General features: G+C 45.4%; 1 long non-coding RNA gene across 9 annotated transcripts in view; it reads left to right on the top strand.

The window, feature by feature from the left end:
• Positions 1-26,975, top strand: part of LOC118285852 — a 147,190-nt gene that overhangs the window by 117,941 nt on the left and 2,274 nt on the right. For 7 of the 9 annotated variants that reach the window (XR_007032175.1, XR_007032174.1, XR_007032178.1 and 4 more), the window contains one exon: positions 302-415. This is a non-coding gene — a long non-coding RNA (uncharacterized LOC118285852). Of the gene's footprint in view, positions 1-301; positions 416-17,667; positions 17,775-26,441; positions 26,659-26,975 lie in introns of all 9 variants that reach the window. The other 2 variants (XR_007032171.1, XR_007032176.1) reach the window with 2 other exon arrangements.

The raw sequence follows: 26,975 nt of genomic DNA, 5'->3' as shown, positions 1-26,975 counted from the left end.
GCGCTCAGGTTGCATCACATGTTTTCAAGTGTGATCTCTCAGTCTGCCTAACACGACATCAGTGAGTGAGGACTTGGAAAGTTGGGCTGGAGTGAATCCTCCTGATGAAACTGTTTCTTCCGCTCCGCTCGGCTATCAAAACTTTATCTGCTGTGTTACTGCGGGTGCATGCATCACAGTTACGGTGTGGTTATTTTTTTTTACATGTTTAGATTTGCCTCTTATAAAGTTACAGATTTATTATGGGGACACATTTTATGTGTCATTGAAATGTGTCCTTTCAATCGCTCCCCATTCACAGAGAGATCGAACTGGACTCAGAGATGCAGCAGTGCCCCGGGATCTGGTGGGAGCTCCAAGCAACTGAAGCTGTCTTCCTGAAGTTCAGACAGCAGTGACGGCTGCCGACCCAAAAGTGAGTAACAGCTGTATATGCTGTAAATCCTTATTTAATCTGTTTTCAAGATGATTAACATAAAATTAGACACTATAGCTGCTCGCAAACATGCACTGAAGTCCAAACTTTGTATTTGAGAGTGAAAATGTTCCTTTTCCGGAACTTTTCCTGCCGGGTCCCTTGTAAAATTTCTGGAAAATGTCAAAGTGAGCTCATGTGAGAATGCAGCAGGAAAATCACCTGAAGAGTCCCGGCGAGCGAGTTGGCAAGTTGATGACTGTAAACAAGAACACGGCTTTCCACAGTGAAATCATTATTATTATGCCCTGCCTGCTGCCTGCTCAACCCAGACGCCACAGAATATTTTTGGAAATGTTCCTGTTGGTGTGAACAGGTCTGACTTGGACAATCCCATGCTGCATTTGAAAGGCCAACTCAATTTTCCAGGTATTTTCTGGAGTTCATGTCCGAAAACAGCTTATGATTTGACTGTGTGGGCATCTAAGTTTGGCTAAGTGTAGTTTATCTCGGTAAGTTCTCCAAATGTAATCGTACGTTAAACTACTGTCTTATTAATGTGGTATGAAAAACAATTAGTGGAGGTTGGTATAATAAGAGGTCAATAAGAGGTTGGAGTTTAAAATTTTGTTTCAATTTCAGAAAATAGTCAGAAAAAGACCTATCAATCTAATGGTAGCAGTGTGGATGCCATTTCTGTTTTGTTGTTTCTTTGTAGGTTGTTTTTTTTAAACACCCATATTTTTATGGAATAGTTATTTTTACATGGTAAAATGTTAAAAAAAATTGATTCTTGTCTTTACTTGGTTTGGACAAAATTGGTAGATGATATGATTTTTGGTTTAGCCGCGTAAACCCGTCTCCCTACCGCCTTGGCCGTAACACTGCTTTTTACATATCACTAACAAAACACACAGAAGTGTTAAGTTTGACCTGGCTGATGCGACTTTCTCCATCGGCGTCTGATGCTGCGACGCCTATTGCTCTGCAGCAGCATGGCCTCCTCACCACCTGCACAGTGGGCTCTGTGGCTGGTGCTCCAAACTGTCAGCAGTGGTGCAGTGCAAGTAGCAAGACATCACTGCCCGCATCCTCACTATGACTCACGTCTCCTCCTCAGTTAACCACTGCCTAGTTTTTATTGCTGCGTGCGCTTCTGTGACCTGCAGAACGGCATTGCGGTGAGACTTGGATGGAAGTGCAGCAGAAATACTACAGAGAGACACATCTCAGTGCATAAAAAGACATATGGGTAATAAAATGTTATTGTTTGATTATAACATGCAATTACAGCCATCACCTGTAATCAGTGATTGTAGATTTTAAGCACTCCCAGTTGAAATGTGCAATGACAGCCAACGAGCGCTGCATCTCCTGACAGTGATGCAAGGTACCGTTTCACAATAGTTGAGAGGCATCATGGGTTTCGCTCTCTCTCTCTCTAACAAACACTTATACACAAATGGAAAATAAGAGTTAATAATCATATTGCAAAATAAACTCACTGAAGCTCATTTAAGATGTCTGACAGTTATGTCTTTGATTTTTCTGGAAAAAAATCTGATAAAGAACTGGAAAAACATTGCTTTAAGATGTGTATGCCAAAGTGATATTTTCAATAAGCTGCGAATTACTTCCTCTGTCTTCTTCCCTTGTCATGCTTGCACTTAGGCACAAAGGTATTTACTTGAGTTTAATCTCCTTGAGCGGGAAACACGTCCACATAAATTCTTACACGAACAAATACACAAAGAGGCAAAACCCTGTCGCCTTGTTCTCCGCGAAGGTAGATTATCTGTGAATGCAGAGAGAAATTTCTCGGGGGATGCTTTGGCGCCGAGTAATAAAACTCGGAGAGTGTTGCCTTTGCCAAGCTGAGACATCTGGTCACCTTATCACAGATAAGTGGGGGTTAGTCCTGGCATCTGCTAGAATTAATCCATTTTGCAAACACAGTTATCCTAATCTCCTAAATATGTCATTCCACAACTGTACAAAGCAGTAGGTACAATTTCACCTTTCCTTCTCCAATGTGCTCGAGATTGATCAAGGCTCGCGTCGCTGCGCCGTGTCATGAGACGCGAGCGGTGACACAGTGTAGGAGTGGGAGACAAAAAGAGGTTTGAAATCGGTGTCACAACCTGCACCTGGCCAACTATTTGCCGGTGCCCAGTCTGGTCTACAGCTAGCCACCTAACATCCCTGCATGAATATTCATGTGGGTGGATTTCTCTTTTGTTGCCTGCCTAGTCAGCAGTCACAGAACACATGGTGAGTGTTGGCAGCGGCCCGGCCTAGGTAGAGGGGCCGCGGACGGAGGCAGTGGCAGGAACCAGGACCTGTGAGGCTGACTGACATTTCCATCTGTGGCGAGGCCTGGTAATTATCGGGGAGAGGAGCGCCCGCAGCAGCGCGCCATCTGCTAGGGGAGATGGCTCAATGAGGTATGAGCATGAGCGGCACTCCGTCGGGCCACTGCCTGCCTCTGACATGAGGGCTCGCATCTGCTACCGGGGAGCCGGGCCGCCCAACACAGCCTGCCTGCCTGGCCGAGAGAGGGGGCTGACAGGAGGGAGGAGAGCAGCCAAGAGCCCCCCTGACCCCCTCCACCCCCACCCACCACCCACAGCCATCACTACCACCACTGCCCTGCCAAAGGCACACTTGACAAACAGCAGAGCCCACTCACAAGTTTCCACACAGATCTCATCAAGTTGCGTCGCGAACGGATGAGTTTGGGTTTAGGAAGCCACCATTGTTACGTGGCAATGAATGATGGCACAGGCACGCGGCGCGAGTGGAGGTGGAGTGAACACATGCATTGTGGCAGTGGATGGCTGAGGCCGGTAGATACTGACGCTGAGGGTGTGCTTGTTACCACAGAATTTGCTTCTGACTCATTTGTGAAGCGCAGCTCTCGGAGACTGGTTGGTTGTGGTAGCGCGGCATCATATCACACAGCCTCCTCACACATCGAGCAGGTGTGTGTGTGTGTGTGTGTGTGTGTGTGTGTGTGTGTTGTCCTCGTCTTCTCACTGTAGCTCTCATTTTGTGCTCAGCATGCTTCATCCATTAACAGTGTGCACAGAGCGCAGGCCCACTGCTCACTGAGCAGTCAAAATGGCTAACTATTGAGAGAGACAGCTGTGTGTTTTACTGTGTGTGTGAGGTGTGAAAACAAGATGGCTTCTGTTGTGTGTCGCTATGGTTAATTTTAAAGAGGTTTTACACATACAGATTTGTAATGATTGTTAAAGTTTTGGTCACAGTTGTGAACAAAATCTGCTCTTTTCAACGGAATCGCAGCGATCAGGGGAGCAGCACGTGAGACAAAGTAAATTCATGCGGTTCTTTCATGTGTAGGGAAGTTGTATTCGCTGTAAAGTTGGCTGTTTCTTGACTTTGCCAACCTGAGAAGAGGGGTCCAATAGGAAGAAGCTTTCACATGAGCTGCCATATGAGCTGTGGCACCATTCAACTTTTTATAACTCAGCAGATATAGCTTTTTTTGTTCACATCCATTTGTCTAAAAATGAAACCGGTCACAGTTGCTGCTGTGTAGACCACGAGTTGTCACTTCCAGCACCACCTGTTTTAAAAGGATGAATACATTTTGGTGTTTGTTTTGTCGCCTACTCCTCTCAAACAAAGACATATCCTACCATCTATCTGTGGCAGCTCACGAACTTTAATTTTTACCTCATCCTGTTTTGGTTCTTCAACGTCTGTGACAAGTTGTTGTGGAAGTTGTTTTTACCTCTTGTGGAACAATGTTTTCGTGCTGCCCTCGTGGCTCCTGCATCGCTTTTTATCACTCGAGATTTTAAAGGAACGGAAGAGCGGAGAGGTAGGGAGCGAGAAAGAGAGGGAGGAGGAGGGGAAGGGGAGGGGTAGAGAGAGAGAGAAGCGCATCTCTTCATCGCAGGATTTTATCTGACTGTTTGGACAGATTGGTAGAATTCAAAATGCAGCAGGGGCCTGTGATGTGGCAATAAAGCGTTTGCCTTTGATCCCGCCTCACCATTTTTTTTTCTCCGCTGCACATGTGCACGTCAAAATCAATTAGATCAACTCTGAAGAGGCGAGGCAGCTGCGCATCCACACAACAAACCTTTGCATCACCTTAGTTTACCAACAATCTGGTTATTATTCTCGCTGTCAACCCGTTGATACAAACTCCAGCGCCGCCGTCACCTGCGATGCACAACAAACTTCAAGGTGTGTGAGAAGAGGAATGGCACACAAATAGAATATCCGACTTGACAGACAGAAACACTTGCTTACATCCTAGCCGCAGCTGTCAATTACCGACAAAAAAAATCCCCTCTTTGATAAGAAAAATTTGAACCCCCCTCTGCTCTTGGAGTGGCTTTTTCAGATGTCGTTGCACTTATGAGAAAATTTGTGACAGCATCAACAGCGCCTATTCCCCATTCAGCAGCATTAACTCGGTGCCATGTGTCTAACAAACGGAGGCCATTCTGGAGCCCTTAATGACAAGGCTGCTCCGCTCCTCTCCTCTCCCCCTCGCTCTTTTCAAATTGCTCTCTAAATGAAGTACAGCTGTGTGGACCAGGTGCTGCCATCCCCCTTTCAGAAAGAACAGGAAATTATGAAATCCCCAAATCCTTCACAAATGGCGGGCGGGAGGGAAGGTTGGAGAACGTCGGCTCGGCTCGCCTGGTCTGTAGCTACATGTCTCTTGTCGGCGGATGATCTTTCATTTGCGCTCGTCGTCGAGCTCTCTCCATCCACCGCTCCGCAAGCCACTTGCGAGTTTAAGGGCACACGCCGACTGTGCTGGTGCAATTTTTAGAGACATGTATTGATACTGGTGGGTGTATCTTATTCATCCGGAGTGTGGGGAAGCAGCATGTGCCGAAATACCTGATGTTAAGTAGGTTGTAATTACTGAAAATATTTTTTTTCTCATAAGCGTATGCTCCAGAGGCTTCCCCCTGACATTTGATCATCCTATTAAACAGCATTAAAAGGTTTATGACTAGGCTGTACAAATTGAGTTTTCAACAAAAAAAGAACACTGTGTGATCTTTCCTCATCCTTTCCAGTCAAGGTGTAACTGAAAACCTGCGGTAGCAAAGGCTCTGTCTTTTTTTCCTCAGTGTTCTAAACAACAGAAAGAGCACAACTGCTGAACTAGGCCTCCTGCTCAGGAGACTGTCAATGTGCAGCTGTCAATGTCTCCATAAAGCCCCATATCCATAATAGACAAAGCAAAGCCTCAGCTTCATCTGGCCTCCCAGATGCCCCATCACCAGGGGCAAATCCCATCCAGGACTGAGCGGCACACCATGCAGCCAGATGTGAGCTGGCAACATGGCCGTGGGGTCAACACATGGCAAAGGTAGACCCAATAAATGAATTATACTCTGATTATCATAAATGTGGCATCTGAGCATGGCGCTTGTGTTAGTTTGGAGGGGAAATGCTGGGACACACTGCATCAGCTGCACTGCTGCCTCTTACACACACGTATAGTCACACACAGGCGCAGTATGAGATTTAGATATGAGGTTCATATCCCATCATGTTGACATATTCACAGGACATATTTTTTGGTATTCTTCAAAATACCACTCGAACTTTGTGCAAGGAAATTACAGGAGGTAACATAGAGCCAAAGCATATTTAGGATTCTCAGAATGGTTCCATGCCATATGCCCTGTATTTGTACATAATTCCACAATGTTCTAGGTCGTTCCCCAAAACATATTCTGTTTCGTCACATGCCAAAAAGACCTTTTTCCCCCCATCCCTCCCTTCCTCAGTTTGACACGTTTGCATGCAGTATCTGGCTGCCCTGGCTCCCTGTCTTCCCCTTTAAAATGCCATGCCAACTTCAGAGGACCCAGGTGTATGGGTCCGTTATCAATTCCACTAACAAGCGTGCTTACTGGGATCACAGGACGCGTTGTGGCTTGCTTTAAAGTCCCCGTCTGTAGCCAAGGCTGACCTGAATTGGAGACATGCGGCCCCCTGCTGATAGCAGCCAACCTCTGATGGGCAGTCCCTCTCCCAGACTTGGCCAGCACTCTGCCTGGGAAGGAGGAGGGGAGAAAAGAAGAACTCTTTGAAATGCCGGAGTTCCATGAAGAATTGAGAAGCAGGACAGAATCAAAGGCTTCTGTATATCGGAAAGGAAGAAAAAAAAAAATATAGAATCAGACTGGGAGATGAGGGGGGGGGGGGGGGGGGGGGGGGGGGGGGGGGGGCACATGCACACTCTAGGTTACATATACAATGTGAACAAAGGACAAATCTGAAGATGCAAATAATCCTCTGTGGCAAATCTCTTTGCCACAGAGGCCTTCATATGAGACCCACAGAAAAGTTGTTGCAGTAATATAAAACACAAACATCTAACACACAGCACACAATGTTGACAACCAACAACTAATCTTTACTGTAGATTACACAGAGTCATTCGGCCACATTGGATCCTATAGCCACAACGCGCCTTTGTGCAAAGAATTTTAAATTTTAAGATTTTGATGTGCACCATGTGTGTGCACAGAATGCATATTGAGATGGGGTTTGCACAATGAACAATAGAGAGCAAGTCCATTTGTGATAAAAAAGCAAAGAAAATGACTGCATGTGTTAGAAATGAGTTTGTAACTCAGCTCTTGCTCTATTGCTGTATTGTATTAGTGGAGATGGTGGCAGCCTAAGGCCATTGTGTCCAGGTGGCCTAGAGGATGCAGAGGCTTTACTGAGAGCTATAGACACTACACACACACACACACACACACACACACACACACACACACACACACACACACACACACAAACACACACACAGAAAGCCTCACAGCTGCTAGGGCCTGCTGCATGTCAATTAGGACAGCAGAGGATGTACAGGGACACATGGACATCCACACAGCACATGTTTAATGCATGGCAGGTCGGATGGACTGGTTCGAGGTCTACCAGTAGTGGTGTATAATATATATATATATATATATATATATATATATATATATATATATATATATATATATATATATATATATATAAATATATATTTATTTCAGACAGGATCACACACCTGAGCTTCTCACTGGCAGGTGGATCTGAGTTGAGATGGTGTTGAAGCCCCATTCATGTGCTCGTATCTCTGTGCCTGTGCTACGTACACACACACACAGGTGTTTGTGTAGTTCACTGCACATGTATTAGTCAATTTTTCTTCTCTTGCTCCCATGCACAGGCAAAATGAAAGAGGGAATGGCGGTTGTTTGAGTAAAAGTGAAGTGAAATTGTTGTGACAGCCATTTATTCCCCAGAATCGACCCTCATTTCCATTCTCACCTGAATCAAAACAATTTCCACGGTGCAGTGTTCAGTCTCCCGCGGTACACCGGGCGATAAAGGATCTTCACTTTGCAGTAATGGCAAATTTGCCATCAATATCACATGATAACAAAGGGAAATTGTTATTTTTACCATCATGGCGGTATTAACAGTTGTGTATCGTTATTCCACTGTTTGCAAACCCAATTATTCCACCAGTGTTTTTGTTCAAATGAAGAGAATGTGAATGTGAGAAGTGTTGCCCCCTTTCACGAAAAAAAACCATTCCCTTTAAAGGTCAAAGCAAGTCAGAAGTTGTCCGCAGAAGCTTGCACGTTATGCTGATTACTCTTATGAAAGTTGCATGTAGTGGGGTGAGGGGTCACCGCGGCGTAATTCCGTTTTCATGTTTTGTTTCACACAAGCCAAGCTGTGGATGTCTGTGTGTGAGGCACCGTTCGCTATTGGCCTTGACAGCGCGCGGTGTAATTGGCTCACTGAGGTGATTCAGTAATCGCCTGAGTGACACCTTCCCTGGCAAATTTTGACACTGGAGGTGGAGGAGGAAGCGGGGGGCTTCAAGTGCCAAGGGAGCTAACCTTGTAGGATAACCAAATTTACAGCAGGGAGACGTGGAGGAGGCCCACTTCATTCAGTGTGTTTGTATCCTGTAATGAGAAGGACATGTTTTTTTTTTACCGTATTCTCTTAACCTTGTTGACTTGAACTGTGAATTTGTCCTTGTTCTGGACTGTTTTGAGTGGTCATCTAATTACATTATTCGTCCTCTGTTTGATTCCTTTTTCGACCTCCTCTTCATCCTCGACTACTTTCCTTTCCCTTTTCTTAATTCTCCTCCTTTCCCCTCGACCTCCACCTAGTTTTTACCTTTGTGGAAACTGCCTTTCCTCCCCTCCTTCCATCACCCTTCATCTTCTTCCTCCCCGCCTTCCCCTTCATGTACTTCCTTGACTCCACTTCTCCCTTTCTTCTGCCTCCTCCACTTCCTTCTCCTCCCTTTTGCCCCTGGCGTAGCTCATGGAGAGGAGGAGCAGCCAGCGCTGTTCTGTTCCTCAGGACTGTCCTCCTCGTGCAGAACACAGATGGTTATTATGGAGCTGCACATAAATTGATTATGTTGGAAATTAACTGTTGCTGTCAAAGGCAGCCGCCAACCTGTCCCAGTGTGTCCCTGTGCCCGCTGATGCATAGGATCCAGCTGATGGACCAGATGTTTGCACAGTGCGCAGCTCCTTTTAAGGTCAGCACAAAAGTGGTATGGGGGCTCTCTGATCTCCGCGTCTTTCTGCTTTCAGTCTGTACCCTCTTGCCTCTTGACATTTTTAGGGGGCAAAAAGGAAGCTTTCGAATTTGGATTGGATGGTTATGGAGTTGTAGAGATTTGTGTGTTTTATGTCACGTCATTTTTAAAATTTCGTAGAATATCATGTGTAAATTTAGTCTTTTTCATCCTTTGCGTTTGAGAAACATTTTTTATTTAGTCATTTTTACGGAAAGTTCTTTCAAGAATGGAGGCTTCTGCTAAGTAACATCTAATCTATGGGAGGTTGGAGCAGGCCTCATGTTTGTGCCAAAAGACCATGTAGTCTCTTCAACGGAAGCAGCATGCCAAGTGCCTGCGAACGCTGGCTCTTAGTAGAAGTGTCTTCCAGCAGCTCATTACAGGTTGGTCTGGATAAGCATGATGGGTGACTCCTGGCCGCGGCCTCGGGGGACAGGCACCACAATGCCAAACTCAGCAGAAAGTCAGGTCTTAGGAGTATTGCTACATCATTTTCCAGGCCTGACCTTGATTCCAGGCCCACTCCTGCATATTTCCATATGCATGGCAGAGTACGGAGGGCTGCCAAAATCTGAGCCAGACAGGGAAGAGAAGCCCCCTGTGATTCACACACACACACACACACACACACACTCACACACACACACACACACACACACACACACACACACACACACACACACACACACACACTCACGAAGGTTAACTTTCACAGGAATGTAAAGCTGAAGGAGTTGTATCATATCATGTAAAATGGATTCAAAAATAAGAAATTAACTTTTTTAACATGCACCATAATTTTACGTATTTTTCATTTTTCTCTTCCTGCCTGAGATCACTGGATAGCATACATGTTGAGTCAAACACATGGCTGGTCTCTCTTATTTATAAGAACATTTTGTTCTTGTTTAATGTAAAATTCTGGCTTGATCATATTCATGACAATGAATGTCTTCTCTGATGCACCTCCTTTAGATATGTTAATACCTCTCAAGTGCAAAAAGCATTTTTGATTTGCACCACTCAGACGATTGACATCACTTTAAGATCCTTTCTGGTCGAAGCTGTGAGATTTTGCTTGTTGTGGGCAGAATAAAACCTCGCTGGTCAGTGAACTAGCTGAATCCCGTCTCCGGCCAGAGAGGCATAGTGACATGAATATGAATGTCGGCAGGTGATAAACAGAGTGGATTTCTGGGACGTGTGACTGTTTGCGACACATGCCCCTCACACCCCAGATGTAGGCGAGCTGGGGAGGCTGCCACTCAATTTGACGACATCTGAGCAGTTAGCAGCAGTATTGGCTGCGGCAGCCTGACTGCGTGGCGACAAGCCGCATGGAAAACTTTGAAAAGACAGAAACCATGTACTCTACAGACAAACAATTACTGTACAAATACTGTACGCAGTGGCAGAGGTTGTTTACCTTTATGGATATTGTACACATTTCTCTCTGGGAGTGAAAAAGTTCAAACTGCTTGAATGGAATTAGTGTCGCTTCGGTCCAGTTTAATTTACATTACTGATACTTTGGTTTGAATCTTGTCTCTAAAGGTGCTTGAATAACTTTTGGTCTTGGAATGGGAAAACTCATTATGTCTTAGAGCTTAGACTTTCATCAGGTGGAAATCTGACCAGAAAAACTCAACTCCCTCCACCCAACACCTAGATGGGTGTGGGCCGATTCGAAAGGCTGCGGAGAGTCTGTAACAATAGAACGATCAGGGGAACAGACACAATCTTTAATACATTGTATGATTCAATGGACGACCAGTTGCATATTAACTTGGGTTGAGGATTGTTTGAACAAGTTTATCACCTTTTACAACATATTTATGTGTAATATATAATGTAACAGGCATACATATAGAAAAAGAAAACATTGCAGAGTAGGACAAGGATATTAGAGCAATGTGCACTTATTGTTCCACGACTTAGATTGCAAGAGAAAATAGGATTTCCGGTGATTTACACTCCTCCTGTATGAAGAACAGGTAGGAATCTCCTTTTCTTCTCGTCTCTATCGGGCTGGAACACCTTGGGCTGATAGCAGCTCAGGGCTACAAGCTCAAATGAAATTTACCATGTTAAAAGTGTGTGTGCACGCTTGGCGTGTGCATGATCCTTTTCACACCTGTGTGGGTGTACGTGCGTACGTTCAGGTGCGTCTGTGCGGTAACGTGTATGCTGGTGGTAGGAGATATTTTCCAATCACCGCTCTGCCGGTTTCTCATTGTTCTCGGAAGCTGTTTGCCACTCTGCACGATTAACAGTATTATCTGTACCTAGCCCAGTCAGCCAGATAGTCCTTGGGCCATTGTGTTCCCGTCAGGGGTGAGTGCTCTCAGCGCTGCGTGTCACGCCTTCCCCCCCGACAGTAGGGACAGGCTTGGCTAGGCCCAGGTGGGACGTGCTGGCATTTGGGCACTGTTCGCTGCAGGGGGGAAGGGAGTGTAGGGGGAGATGGGGACTTTTTTGGGGAGGGAGGAAGGGGGCAACGGGTCCCTTTGTGCAGCCAGAGCTCCAGTTCAGGGGTGAGGGGGTGAGGATGGGAGGCCCCCCGGAGGCCACCTTCATGTGCCCTGAGCATCAACCTCCATCTGGTCACTCTGCAGCGAGGACAGCATCTGTGACAAGCGTGCTTTCAGAGAGTCACAACATACTTTTTGTTTTTTCTTCATCGCATTGTCACTCTAATGTGTCTCGGTGTTCGGCAGAATGTAGAGGGCAGAGCAGATACCGACACACTTGTTTACAGTTTGCAAATGAAAGAGGGTTTACCCACCTGCATAATGAAAGCTTTAACATTTGTCTTGGCTGGTTCTTATGCTCCTATGAAATTAAAACCAAAGAGTAAAATATCAGATACCTTGTTATCGTCCTTCATATTTGGCCAACCAAGGCAATTTCCAGCACAGTGACAACGAATAATCATAAATCATACAAGAAGAAATTAAGAAGGATACTCCTCTGTGTGTTATTTGATTTGTTGATGTTTTCCCTTGTGGTGTAAATGCCAAAATTAGCATCCCATTGACAATCTACGCGACTGCAGCTCTCCGTCTCTCGCTTCCTCCCGTCCTCTCTCACCGCTGACCCCTCTGCCTTCATCTTTGATGAAGTCATGAATCCATGGCCCCGGTTCGTTGGGCCGTTCTCTGCCTCCGCTGCTCTCTACCCCTCTTCCCTATGCTCTATAATTGACTCAGCTGCAGCCTTTGTGATATAATAGCTAGTTTACCTGGCAGAATGACATTTCAGAGGCCCTGAGCCACCGTAAAGCTAATTGTTCGAGAGCGAGAGGGAGCAGAGCGGTGTGTATGTGTGTGCAGCTGATGATAAGAGGAGAGTGGTCGCTCCATTTGTGCTGCCGAGGCCAACGGAGGGTTAGAAGTGACATTTATCTCCACGCTGAGCCTCAGACCCAGCCCCGACCTCTCTCTTTTTCTGTGTCCTGCTCTGTCTTGCTCAATTTTTTGTCTGTATTACCTTTCAAAACGCCTTTTCTTTAAGTTTTAGTCATTGTTACAACTGTTCTGCATATGTGTGTATATGCAAGTCATTAGTACATACCTCCTCTAGACCTCTATCAGTCACCCTGCATACGACAGATACAATTTTAATTAGGCCCGGTGGCTCCACTTCTCCTCTAAGTATTCAGCATAATGCAGAAGGAAAAGCATAAGGTGGTTTTCTGTTTTTCCACAGTGCAAATCGGACGTGTTGTTCTGCCTGCTCAGTGCTGTTCGCCCCGTCCATCTGTCTCCTTTAAAATGAATATATGGTACAAGTCTGTTTGTTCTAAACAAACGTCCGCCACCAAATGAGACGCTCCCGTTTTGACGAAATACATCACAGCACAGATGAAACGAAGCCCTCCGTCACCTTGGAATGTGACTTTAAACGTCTGCGTGTGTCAGTACACAGTGACATCTCTGCTCAGTGTGATACTGGGTGTGGTTGGAGATGAACAGAATAGAAACGTCATCCATCAAATCTTATGTTAAATATTAATAATATGAGTCGTGTGGTAATGGGGTTTGGGTTAGGCTTCTCAGGAAGCTACCAACACCACCAGCCCACCCCACCGACTCAACCAATGACAACATCACCTTATTGTTGTTGCTTTGGTCGCAATAGGAAATTCAGAAATGCAATAACAAAGTAGACTTGATTTAAACAGGTCTTTTGATTTGATGGATATATCAGTCATAAATACTGTTGGTGTCCTTCTCTTGTGATTTAAGACTTACGTTAATTCAGGTAAACGTCCTTCAGCATAACAACGTGATTCTCATTCTGGTTCCTTGTATAATACTATATCTTGCGGGGCGCCGTCATTCCACTGAATCAGACTCTTTATATAGAGTCTGACAGCACATTGGGAGAGTACAGACCTGCAGCTGACATGTTTAGTATCGATTCTGTGTCTGACATTCAGATAGCCTTGTCTAGTGTTTCAGCAGAGGAAGAGGACGGGATGGAGGGACACACAGAGGGAGAGAGAAGAGAAAGCTCCCGGAGGGAGAGCAGCTGCTCGGCAGCTCAAGATACATTTCGTAATGACAACATATTGCTATTGATCCCGAGTTTGAATGGGAGCATTGATTGGATTGAACAGTCATTACATCGTGGCTTTTAACAACCATAATGTGATCAGACTAAAAGCATGTCTAATGTTATCTACCCGGGGAAGAATTTTGTGAGTGTGCTTGATGAAAATGACTAGACTCTAAAAGAAGAGTTGAATCTTTCACAACACTGCTGCAGATATCAGAGTGGTATCATCCCCTCATCCAAGAGTTGGATGAGGGGATGATACCACTCTGATATCTGCAGCAGTGCTGTAGAACTCCAGCCCAGGACTCTGACTCAAGTCTGACTTGTGTGCTGATTTTCAGTGCTCCTGACTCCAACTCGACTCGAGCATTGGCTGCATTCAGACTTGGAATTTGGTGACAAGGATTCTTGACTGTTTGTCGTTTTTGGAAAAGGCCATAATAATTTTTTTTATGCATATTATTATTAGTGCTTTTCATTTAAAAAACCCCAAAACAAATGATAGTTGAGCCGTAGAGAGAAATAAAACCTACAGCGACGGTACAACTTGCATTTGGAAAGCCTACATTTCCAGGTTTAGTCATGCACCAAGTAAATATCCCTTCATGTATATTTTAAATATATGGCAACACATCCATCAATGCTGGCAGGTTTTGAGGAGGCATGTCCGCCTGCCTCTGTGTTGAACAGACTGTGGGATGTCACTGTAGCATCACTGGGTTTCTTTCTGCTCTGTTCCTGTCAAAAAACCCACAGGCCCACCCATCCAAGATGGCCTCTCTGCTTCCCACTTAGAGAAATAGATGGAGTGTTTAAGTGTTTTTGTCGAGTCAAATGGCACCAGGCAGATGACTGCATGCCATTACCATAATTTACCCTGGTGCAGGCTGTTAGGGTGTATCATCAGCAGGTCTGTTTCCTGCCCTATGGAGCTTCCATGAGCTTACCGACAGGTGTAGCACTCCACAGTGCCTCTGTGAAGCGCCATGCAGGTGCAGAATGCTGCGTAGTTTGCCAAAGTTTAGTTTGTTTCCTGCCACAGCTTGTCGACAGTAAAGTTAGCTTCACTTCCTCTTCTCTGGTGACAGCTGAGGGGTGCTGAGTGGCACTCGTCCTTCAGTCTGTCTGTCTGTCTGTCTGTATGTCCATCCCCACCTGTCTCTCTTTGCCAAAGCTTTCAGGGGCTGCCCGCACAAATCTGTCAGGCAGATGGGGGGCCGGCTTTTTACATGTCACTTGAGGGACGCCCAGACAACACAATCTGCGGCCCACAATGCAGCGTGTTTGAACCTTATGAAACCCAAATGGAGAATCGATGCAGCGCCACGCACGGCCCAGATTCTCTGAAGAATCCCTCGCCTGTCTGTGTCTACCTTCTGCCGGGCGGCTTTAGAAGAACTCTGCATCTTTTATTTATCCCTTGAAATAAGGCTGGACTCTGACGAGAGCATAGGCTGCACACGCAGACACACTCTCTCGCTCGCACATATATGGGCACACACACAAATGGGCCTCCTTCTGTTACTGAAAAGTCGGCAATTATGGAGAGAGAGGGGAGGGACAGTTGGGATTTGCATATGTCGCTGAGAGAAGAAACTACATCTCCCACAAGGCCCGGCGGTGGAAATGAACCAGCTGTCCATGGTTTGTAGATCAGATCCCATCCTCTTGATTACGAAATCACAGAATAATAAGGACCAAAAAGTTGTGGGCCGCGCTGTTTGTTCCTCCTTTGTTGTTCCCTAGAACAGAAGTTATTTTGCTTCTGCTGCCTCCGAGCTGTTTGCCATGTGCCAATGTTTGGTGCACTGTGCGCGTCTTGTTCTCCTTCTCACACAGAGAATCTGAAGGCTCCAGCCCTGCCCCTCTAAAGCTGTCATGTGAACTCCCGCCTTTTGTTTAATTTACATTTTGAGGCACAGCCCATCAATTCCCCCTCTTCCCGCCGCCCCCTGCCAACACCACCACCCCACCACACCAACTGGCTTCATCAAAAATGCAGAGTTCAAACTAATTAGTGACATTTGGCCATTTGTGAAACTTCTTCCTCTCTAAGCTCAGCTTATGTCAGCCATCGCCTAATGGAGGATTGGAATCTGTACGAAACATCTGAATACTATACGTCAATGACAAAGCTATTTCCACCTAAAACCTTGGATACAGATTTATTAATGCATGTCATATTCCAGTATTCCATTCATTTTCCAGTTTCCATGTCCATATACACGGCATAAAGATTTATTTAATGTTACAAAGAGTGGCACACATTAAGCAAGTCCAGAAAAATAATTGCTATGAAAATAGTTGTACACTACGTCGGTGCCTCTCAGCAAATTTAAGGGTGTGCTTTTTGTCATGAGAGACATCTGTCTCGCTGATTAAAAATAGCTCTCGGTGTGAAGGCAAACATTCAAACATCTGTAGGGACAAAAATAAATAAGTGATGTGATAAAACGATGACACGCATGCTTAATTGCACAGATAAGTATTGAGGTTCTCCGAATGGCAGCTCGTGCAGAAGTGTAGATCTGGGGATTGGAGATATAACACACACACAGACAGGCCTATTCAATGTGACTTGGCCGGTGCAGTGATATTTTCAAAGGGCGTGTGGTTAGGTGTCTCTGTACTGCCAGCTGTTCTTTAGTGAGGGTGCAAACAGGTGCTGTGCATGCAATTTCTTTGTATGGACGGCCTTTTTTTAGCTTGACCACCATGCATTTGCATTGAAATCGGTCTATAGTCGAATCTTGCATTCTTAAGCGAAGCCAAATTAATATTTTCATGTGAACAAAGGATCACTGCTTGTTTGCATCTACAGAGTTGCACATAGTGACCAAACTCACAGATAATTATCTCCCTCCTCTGCAGTTTCCCTCAGTTCTGCAGAGCTTTGCAGCGACTGTCAGCTGTTTCTATGGTCGACACATTTACTCGTGTAGTTTCGCTCTGGTTTTGAACCACTGCAAACAAGAGTCTTCAGTGGAAAAACCTCTGAGGATCCAATGGACACCAAACAGATGAGACTAGATTAGCTGGTGAGCATAGAGCAGCATTCAGCAACTAAAGAGCCCAACATTTGTTCGTGGAGACCAAAGACAGAGTGAAGCTTAAGTGAATATTGAACTTACCAGGTGATGAGAAACACAACTCCAAAAGAATGCTAAGGTTTCCACTGCCCCCAACTTAACAAAGAATACAATTTTGAAGGATTAACACAATGACACATGAAGGTCTGTATGTAAAATGCAGTTAGCTCGATAAATATTAATTGCATGATTTACAGCAATTGCAACTAAAATACATTTCTTGTAGATCAAGCAAAGAATTTTCTAATTTAATCTTCTTTTTCAGGATTAGAAAGATTCTCGCGTGTCACATCTTCTCCAGTGAGATGCGACATCTGATATAGTTATAGTTCAATACAGAGGTGCCTAATTATTCACAAAGTCACAGCACCCCCTTCAGCTGAAGACAAGATGTCAAGATGTCACTTACTTCAGCTTCACCTGAGATAAGTGACTGCTTGTCAAAAAGGTGTTTACATCTACTCTAAACAGTGATGTACTGAGATGCATGTTCACAGTGTGCTCACTTTCATTTTTTTGTTTGTTAGCTTGTCGTAACGCCGACAACATTTACCCAAATTGAAGGGAAAAAAAGCGCGCGGCTGCAAGGTCGACAGTTTCTGCCAAACTTTCATCTGCTGTAGAGTCTGGGCGAGAGGGGAGCACTTGAAAAAGAGCGAACAGCAGAACACGGTGAGGGACGGAGCAGTGCAGGTGAGGAGCCGGGTGGTAAAAAGCTGACAACGTCAATATGGAACCAAAAGGAGAGCGCATCCTGGCAGTCACTCAAATCCTGCACCTGCACCTTTATGAAACAAGCTCTCCGGTGTGCGTCTCTGGCCCCCTCTCTTTCTGTTTCCCTCATTTCTCTCACTTTCTCCATCGCGCTCTCTCTTTCCTCTGCATGTGCTGTGGCTTGGGGCGTTGTCATTTGCAGCGTGTTTTCTCGACACTGTGCTCTCTCTCTGTGTGTGTGTGTGTATTAATTGTGGCCATCCTCGGGGAAGGAGAGGACGATGAGGAGGACCTGTTCGGGAGCAGTCGTGCCAGGTTCTGTGGTACGAAGTCAGCGTGGAGCTACAGGCACCTGGTCCGCCTGAAGGGCAAGAGGAAGGTAGACTTGCTTTTTCTCTTTTCTCTCCTTCCGCCCCCCCTTTGCTTTCTGCTCTCTCTCTCTCTTTCGCTCTCTTTCTCCTCTAGCTTGGAGAAAACAGCTGCTGTACAGCCTGTGCACAGACATCCCACCCTTACCAGCCCAACCTCTCCCATCAATCATGGCACACTACTCACCACTGTTTGTTTGTGTGGATGCGAGTGCGCTAGAAAGGAGAGAAACTTCGTGGGTCAATGACTTTGACAGAGTTTATCCAGAAAGGCCTGAAGCCACCAACACCAGCTGATAATGCTTCATAACGTACAATAATAAATCAGTCAATCAACGTCAACAACTCTTGATCTAATTGTGCTTTGTCCAGACCGTTATTATCACTCAGGGTAATTCTGCTCTGTCACAATGTTGTGTACTTACGGATGTTTTTGGTCATTCAACAATTTGGTGAAATTGTGGTATACTCCCTAGAGTTCATTGCAGAAATAAAATGATGTGAGAATGAGTGAGAGACAGGTTGGAAACTTTCAAACTTCTACTTTGAGCTAAAACTGAAGGGATTCATTCCTGAAATGTAAGTCATCATCCTTCTTTAAAAAGCTGTGTCACTGTGTCTCTAGATCTCATTCATTTAAGAAATAGTTTGACATTTCGGGAACTAGACTTAAGTGTACAGCTTGTGGTTTTATTGGGGGGGAGTCTTGGACCGAACAATATCCGGGAGTGTCAGAAAGTTACTGTGCCTGGGTAGAAATACTTTGGTCTCTCTGCACCATGAAACCTACTACTACTTGTGTTTATTTTTCTTAATAAGCAAATGACAAACAATATAAATTTTCAGTGTTAAATCGTGAGCTTCAGATTTGCTGATGGGTGGATTTTGTTACTCCTGGTTAAAAGAAATCTATTCTTTTAACAAGTTGACTACAGTTGTATCATAACTACATATAATAATGGTAATGCCAAATCCAACTTGCAGTTGTAGCTAACCTAAACTTTAAGCAGAAATCAGTAAAAGCAGATTAGCATTATTAGTTACTTACTAGTAACTAAGCAGAAATATTCTTCAGATGATTGTTTATTTTGTATAGACGTCACATTTTACACAGTATTTTCATCAGCTCCATATCCACAGAGATCTTTTGGGTAAAATTACATCTGTACAATGTTCACATTTAAAATTGGACTAAAAAGTGTCAAACTAAACTGTGATCTGCATCTGTCACCACCCTGTGCCTGGGATTCACAATCTGCGGTGCTTCGTCGCTGCTCTTTGGCCTTTCCACTCAACTCTTGACATTCACCATCGGCTTTGTGGCCATATGTGCACATGGTGGTGGAATGATGAAAAAGTTGCCCGTTTTCATATTCAAGTCTGACATATTGAGGAATGGAAAGATGCTCGTGGAGCGCTTGTGGGCAAAGACAGTGACATACGGACACAGTCTCTCTCACTCACCCTCTCTCTCTCTCTCACTCGCTCAGATACACATACATACACACACAACTCTTGGTCAGCAGCACAGATGAGTTCTGGGAAAACAAGCAGCTGCAGGAGGAGGAAAGGACCATAAGGCTGGACGGCTTGCCAAATTTCATCATCTATTATGGATTGCCTGAGATGCACACTCTACTGTGACCAGGGGCATGTCTCACATTCACATGCAATGGCAAATCTGCGTGCACTGCGCACACACATGTGCATGCTCTCATGCACACCTCTTAAAATACTCCTCTGCAGCATTTCAAACCCCAAACCCCATATTACAATAACACAGAAAGATGAAGATGAAGTCTAATCTTCGGTACAGTGGGATTCAAGAGCTAAAGCCTACCAGTTATTGCTCATTTGTCTGCTGATAATTACTATATGTATGACTTGAATATTTTTTGTGGCTGTGGCTCAGAAGTTAGAGAGGGTCGTCCACTAACCAGAAGGCCGATGGTTCGATCCCCGGCTCCTCCAGTCGGCATGCCGATGTGTCCTTGGGCAAAACATTTAATCGTAAGTTGCCCCTTATGGCTGTGCCTGCAGTATATGTATGATGTGTTTAAAAACCCCTCTGTGTATAGAAACACTATGTGGATGTAACTTTAAAATGGGATAGGGTGACTTTTTTCATCACTGCCACTAGAGGTCAAGTCAGAAATGTCAAAATTCTACACCCAAGACCTCAAAGTGAATGAATGCATAAGGCAACAACAGCAGTAGAGAATAAATGTCCAGAGACACAACCAATGCTCTTAGTTTGAGTGAAACCAAACAGCTGACAGCACCACTCCACACAATGAAGTATTACAACACTCACAGTAGCATCCATGCCAGATGTGAGGAAGCCCGGACAATTTGATGACAACAGGACTATTCGTGGATAAAACTTGCTGCGCTGCTCCTATGACAGTGAGCCAAATGATGAGCTATATGACACATACTATAGGCAGGAACTGTGGATATGTAAAGCACCAGTACAACACCAAGTATATAGTCAAGAGAATATTGTTACCATAAAACAACAAGAGTTTGTTTTCTCCACGCCTTGACTTTTCGGACATTTAATATGCAGAGTTAATAATTATCTGATGTGTAGCTAATGTTTCTTAATCTGCTGCTGAATATCAGGTAGATTGTTGGACTTTCCTTTTATTCATGTCAATCCACTAGATAGTATGTTTGTTGGAGTGATGGCCACATGACGTCAGTGACCGGCCCTCACAGAGAAGATGCTCTGTAGAATAATCCCTTCATGAGCAGAGGTGCCTGACAGCAGAATGGCCACATGGCAGCTAGTGATTAGTCCACATATAGAACTACATACATACATTCATACATACTATGCAACAGCTGTCGTCAGACTTGGTATCCGATGTGATGTGGTGCTGTGTATGGTTGCTGTGAGGAATGAGGTCAGAGTCTGAACACCAAATATCAGCTTTGCACAAAAATCTGTATTTATGAAATAAATCTGTCGGGCATGGTCTGGCCTGCAAACTAGAGCGAAAGCAGACATTATGACTTCGCTAGTCACAGTGCTTATCTGCAAACGCTCGCTCTTACGATGCGTTTCGCAACAAACACAAAGCAAATGTTTTGCATTGCACTACTTTGCGCTAAGTTTGTCCACCAGATTATATATATTTGCTTGCGTGAGTAACGCAACCAGAGAATTTCCAACCACTCTCTGTCGGATGTGGACGTCGGTGATGTTGGGAGGCACTCAATGCTAATTTGCTTTTTACGACATCGCATCACGTGTTTATTTTCGCTCAAACTCAAATGACCCGAACGGCACGTCTTTGTGTTTCTCACGCCATTCGCTTCGCCCGCGTCACTCGTGCTGGGCCACTTCAATTTTTATATACAGTCTATGAGCATAACCCGGCCTCAAGTATCAATTTTCATAGGGAAGGAGTTTATTACTGCCACTCCCCAAAGCTCTTCACTCTAAGAACGGTTCCTGTCTTGTTTTATAATGTATACATTGCAGGTCACCTGCACATTCGTAAGGTACTGGACTTTCCAGTAAGCGGGACGTTTGCCTCGTGGGCCTCGACGGCACACAGCTCGTCCTGGGGTTACATTTGGTCTTGGCATTCTTGGTCCCATCTTCAGGAGGGGAAATGGGATAACTTGTTGTTGTGCAGGTTTGTGTATCTTTTCAGAGGGAGCACTTTGGCAGGCACCATTACCGCCCAGCAGTAAATTGCCTTGTAAATTACAGGGCCGGGGTAATAAAGCCAGATTTGTATATCACCGGGAGTGGAGACTGTGTCTGTCTTGTAAATTTAATTAAACAGCAGGTGCAAAATCAGGTCATATGGCTTTGATGTGCCCCATGTGAGAATGACAAGCAGACAAAGATTCTAATATGGGCGACATTTACATATTTTTGCATGCGGCGGGCGGATTGTACGGAGGTAGGGGGAGCCTCGCCTATCACCTTGTAGTGTATTAAATTTCCCCCAAATTAAAGAGGATTCAAATTAGCTGTCACCTTCAATTTTAATAGATCTACAGCAAAACAAATGGTTAAGCTCCTTAAAAAAAGTGGGCTCTTGCTTGTTTGGAGTGTGCATAAACGCAGCCATTACCAACACCAAGTGCCGACTGCAACACTTTCAGACTAATTGGCTCTTATTGCCTGTCTACTGTACATTACACGACATCAGAGCTAAGCCATTAGAGTGCAATTGACGTACTTACCAAGAACTTCAGTTAAACAAGATGTGACACCAAGCTAAACCTGCGCATGCGGTATAGCATATTAGACAAATGGTGATTTTTATAGCCAACTAGAATGGTGTTTTAATATAGATGTCCCTCTGGCTGATGTGCACTGGAGCCAAAAATCATCCTCTTATGGCTGCGCTTGACCTGTGACACTGTCAGCGTGCTGTCTGGGCTCCAGAAGGCCCTTTGCTGTGCCGGTTTGAGCTCTCTGCCAGGGAGCCTGCGAACGTGGCAGTGGCATCAGTTGACCTGACGGCAACACCTTCGCTTGTTTCGTTCTCTTTTTTTTTTCCCTTCCTTTTTGTTGGGAGGAAGTGGTTGATAATTACCACCTAGGATGTAGCCATCTGCGCCACCCTTTCACGGCCTGTTAAGCTCGCTTTTCAGAAAGTTTACTGTTGACAGAGGGCAGGCGAGAGGAGTGAATGCCAGCGCGTGTTAAAAAGACTGCACACTCAAGCAGTATTAAAAGCAGCGCTAAGGAGCCGGGTCACGGGCAGAAAACGGAGGAGGAGGAAAAGAAGGAATGGGAGGAGGAGAGGGGAGGCGAGGAGTAGTTGGTCAAGTAAGGAGGGGGGATTTGGAGGAATGGTTGAATTTACACTTAATAGTGAATTCATGAATGAATTAACTTGCATCAATAATTGTAATCCCAGAAACGTGAGTCCCATTGCAGCCAATGAACATCGAAACATTCAAACCAGAATAAAGTGAGTATTCTCTGCACGAGTTCACAATCCCCGTCTTGTCCTCGGCCCAGCATGCCTCTTGTTCCGGCTCCGTAACGTTTCATCACACACATCGATCACTCAGAGCTACCTATTGTCGTCAGCCATGAGGGACACCTGTGTTTCTGCAATAAGGCTGCGGTTATCGTCAAGCTGTCGGATATCTGTCACCGTGGCGCGATCCATGTGGAAACCTTTGCTGTCAAAACCTGTCAAATTTCACTGAGTCTTTAATGAGAACAAGTCAAGTTGAAGCCAGAGGCACAGACGCGTGCGCGTGTGTGTGTGTGTGTGTGTGTGTGTGTGTGTGTGCGTGTGCGTGTGCGTGTGCGTGTGTGTGTGTGCGTGCGTGCGTGCGTGCGTGCGTGCGTGCGTGCGTGCGTGGCGTGCGTGTGTGTGTGTTGGAACAGGTGCGTGACTGGAAGCTGTGGTGGTCGTAGGAGCAGTAGGAGCTCAGTACAGTACATCCTCTCTGATAGCTGATGGTCGCAGTCCCGCTGATCAAACACCAATCAACTGTCAGTGACTCAAAGACACGACTGACATTACATAAACAGCAGTGGGCTGGAAATTGATCCAGCTCCATTTCACAAACTTCACGTCAAATCCACAGATGTAAAGACTTTTTTTTCTTCTATCGTAGCCTCGGGTATTTAATAAAAGTGAGCGTAAAAGGAAAACCGCTTCTTGCTAAAATCCGAATTTGAAATTGTTTATTTGAGTGATTCTCTCACAGTCCTCTCCACACCTGGCAATATTGTAATCAACCGAAGCCTGTTTGTATTTGACTACGCGCTCGTTGCGGACCAAATCCCTCAGGTCTGCGCTCCTCCCAGATATGTCATCATGACAGAAAACTGAATTGTGTTTCCCTGCGGCCTCTCAACAACTTTTCTCCTCAGCAGGCAGGCCTGTCAGAGGCCAGGTAAGGAGGCTCAGGTGATTCACCCCAGGCAAACCTCTCCCAGATAAAATCGAGAGCAGGGAGGGGAGGGTGGGTCGGAGAGACGGGGGGCAAGTGCAGCCGGAAAGAAAACACAGGAGGCTTGTGGGAGAAGAAGTGGTGTGAGCAAGTGAAGCTGAAGTACGTGGAAGGTAAATGGAGAGGAGGAATGTGATGACACAGAGAGAGAGAGAAGGGAGACGGGGTAGAGATTCTGTCACTGACATTGACAGACTCTTCTGTTGAAACCCTCCCGTGTGAATCAACAAGGACTGACAGTGTCGTATTTAACACGCTACCATGCTGCGTTAGGCCTGTAAAGGTTGCAACAGTTTAAAACATTGACATGTTATTGTTCTTATTGTTCTTAAAGGAACAGAACCACATTTTGGTAAATTGTTCATTCGCTTGTTGTCTACAATACATGTGAAGCTACAGCCAGCGTCCAGTAAGCAGAGCTCAGAACATCTTAGCTTAGGATTAAGGACTGGACTGGAGGCAAAGGAAATCAGTCCTTTATAATCTACCTCCGCCATTTCATTTTCTATGCACCATGTAGTTCCCAAAACATTACACAATTGAACCCCAAAAAAGCTGTGATCAAGTGACCGTGTACACTACTATTTGCTAAGAATCCCACAATGCAATGCTCCCTATTTTACACAGGTGAAAGTTAGCATATAAGTTAGCAGTGATAACTGATGATGGTTACTTGTCAGAAACTATTGAGAGTTACACAGGGAGCAGTGAGGGAGCGCCTTCGGACACTTTTGGGGTTCGGAAGCAGTGGATTCCTGGAGTCTCTGCTGGTTGCCTGGCAACCTCGTGGACTCGCAGAGACTTTTCAGGTTAAATAAACACAGATATAACGTGTTGATCGGCGAGCATTGGAACTCACACAGCCAGGCTCGCTGTTTTCCAAAATGTCGAACTATTCCTTTAATGTGATCGAATCTCGCTTAAATTTGCTGATGCATCCCGGTTATCAACAATGTATCAGTGCTAACTATTTTTGTTGTTGTTGTTGTTGTTGTTGTTGAAAAAAATCTTTTCCCAAGTCACAGTCCAAGGGACCGTCAATGTTAGAGCAACATCAACAGACGTCCTTTGTTGTTGATTTGACATGCCACCGCCCTGTCACGCTGAACCACGGGATTCTAATGAGCGCTAATAGGTGTCGCAGGCTTGAGGGACAAAGAACAGTAGAGCGACACGCTGGGATAAAACGGATCAGAGGCGGGACCCTGTCGGCATATGTCAGTCACTGGTGGACGCACAATGGCCCCTGGTCGCAGAGTCCTTTTGTGCTGCGTGTGCAAGTATGAGCAAACGCGCAAGCTTATTATTAATCCTTAACCCCCACCGAGAGCTGGCGGGGAGCTCTTAGCTTTTAATGTCAACATGTGTTTAGTCCACTCTTTCCCCGGCAGGGCCACACGCCTGTCAGCGTGACATGTCAGGACTGAGGGAAGAGGAAACAATGCTCACTGCGACAGAACACACACGGCGGACTGAAGACTAATTCTTGCCCTCAGTGACACATGAACAAAACAATGTGGGCGCTGAACCATGGAGAATGAATTACTGATCTTTTTTTGAACCAAGCTGATCTGAAATTTGCCTCCAGCATCCTACAAAATGTGCAAAAAGAAGACTCCAGGTCTGGACGCGCCGCTTCTCAGTGTTTGGTGTATATAAAAGCGATGTGCGTGTCAGGCTGTTATTGTTTTTCTTTTTTCTGATTTTTTACAGAACTCTAGTTCCCTCTTCTGGCAGACAGATTTAACATTTGCCTCCGAGTGGATCTTAATATTGCCTACAGCATTGCCACTGAGTTGTAATGCTGCACATGATACCAATGTGAATCCACATTAAGAATGCTACCCGGTACTTAAACCGATCATCCATAACATTATGACCACCTACCTCATATTGTCAGAGAATGGACACGGGCCCTTTGGAGTGTCCTGTGGTCTTCGGACATTGGTAGCAGATCCTCTGGGTGGGTTTTGTGGCTGTGGGCCTCCATGGATCTTGCTTCTTCTTGTATATTACACGCATGATCGGATTGGGATCTAGGGAGTTTGGCGGCCGCGTCAAAACTTTGGGCTCTTTGTCGTGTACTTCCAGCCCTTTCTGAGCAGTTTGTTTGCCATGTGGCGGCATATTATCCTGCTGTTAGAGGCTGCTGAAATTATGTATATACATTTTGCTGCACAAAAATAGTTTTTCAGAGTTTTCTTAAGAAATACTGGATGGTCATTTATTGGGCGTCATAGGAAGCAACCGGTCACAAGGCAGGCATTAAGGGATCACGTTGTATACAAGGTGGACTACACTATGTTCAGAAAATGTTTAGCCTAAATATCTTTCTAAATGTTCCCCACATGCAGAGTGCTATTTGAATCCCATCTCTATCTCATATTAGAGTGAACGAGAGTTTCGCATTTTGACTTTTGAGTGTAGTGAGACTTTACAGGGGCTGAAAGGTTCAGGAGTTTGTTGTTGGCTGTGTGGTTTGTAAGTAAAAGCAGAGGAGCGGATGCTGACGGGGAGCAGGAGGACACCTTGGCAGCAGGGTGTTGGAAGGTAAAGCCAGAGCAGACCGGCCTGATCGGCCCGTGGCCAGCACACGTGTGATTGCAGAACCTTGTGTCCTATACAGAGCAGGTGCAAAGGCCTTGTCTCTTCTCTTTTCATCCATCCCTCTCCCAGCTATGCGGCTTGGCTCTCCATCTCCTGTTTCTCTGAGGTTCGGCTCTTTTGTCTTCCAGGCGACACACTCCTCCCTGTCTCCGTGTCCATCTCTCAATATCCGTCCCCGCACCTCCCCGGCTCCCGCTTCCCCAGTATCATACTTCATTTGCTCCAGATAACACATCAGCTTCGACGCCCCATCCACAAACCCTGTCGCCATGGTGCCCACAGATGGTAACTTCCTGTGGTCTTGCCCAGTGATTGGTGGAGAGACTTCCAAACAGAGAACAGCTGGTGAGGGATGATATATCACCGAGCGTTTGCACTTTCATTTTCAGGGTTGTCTTGTTAATGCTCCCGATCCAGCATCTGGCAGGAAATAGACACAAAGGCAGAGAGAGGGAGAGAACAACCTGTTCTTTGGCAGACCTTAACAAAAGGCTGACACGTGTCTGATGAACAGAACAGAGCTGCATTGGAGCACATGGAACAGAACAGAGCCGCCTTGAATACGAAGGAAAGATGCACGACGCGAGTGAAACAAAGACGAGATGAGAGGAAGTGAACGTTTCCTACAAAGAGTTGTTGTCAGGAGCAGAAAATGATAAATC

This window comes from Scophthalmus maximus, chromosome 15 (genome assembly GCF_022379125.1).
Source record: "Scophthalmus maximus strain ysfricsl-2021 chromosome 15, ASM2237912v1, whole genome shotgun sequence".
NCBI lineage: Eukaryota > Metazoa > Chordata > Actinopteri > Pleuronectiformes > Scophthalmidae > Scophthalmus > Scophthalmus maximus.
This window is presented reverse-complemented; position numbering and strand designations above follow the sequence as displayed.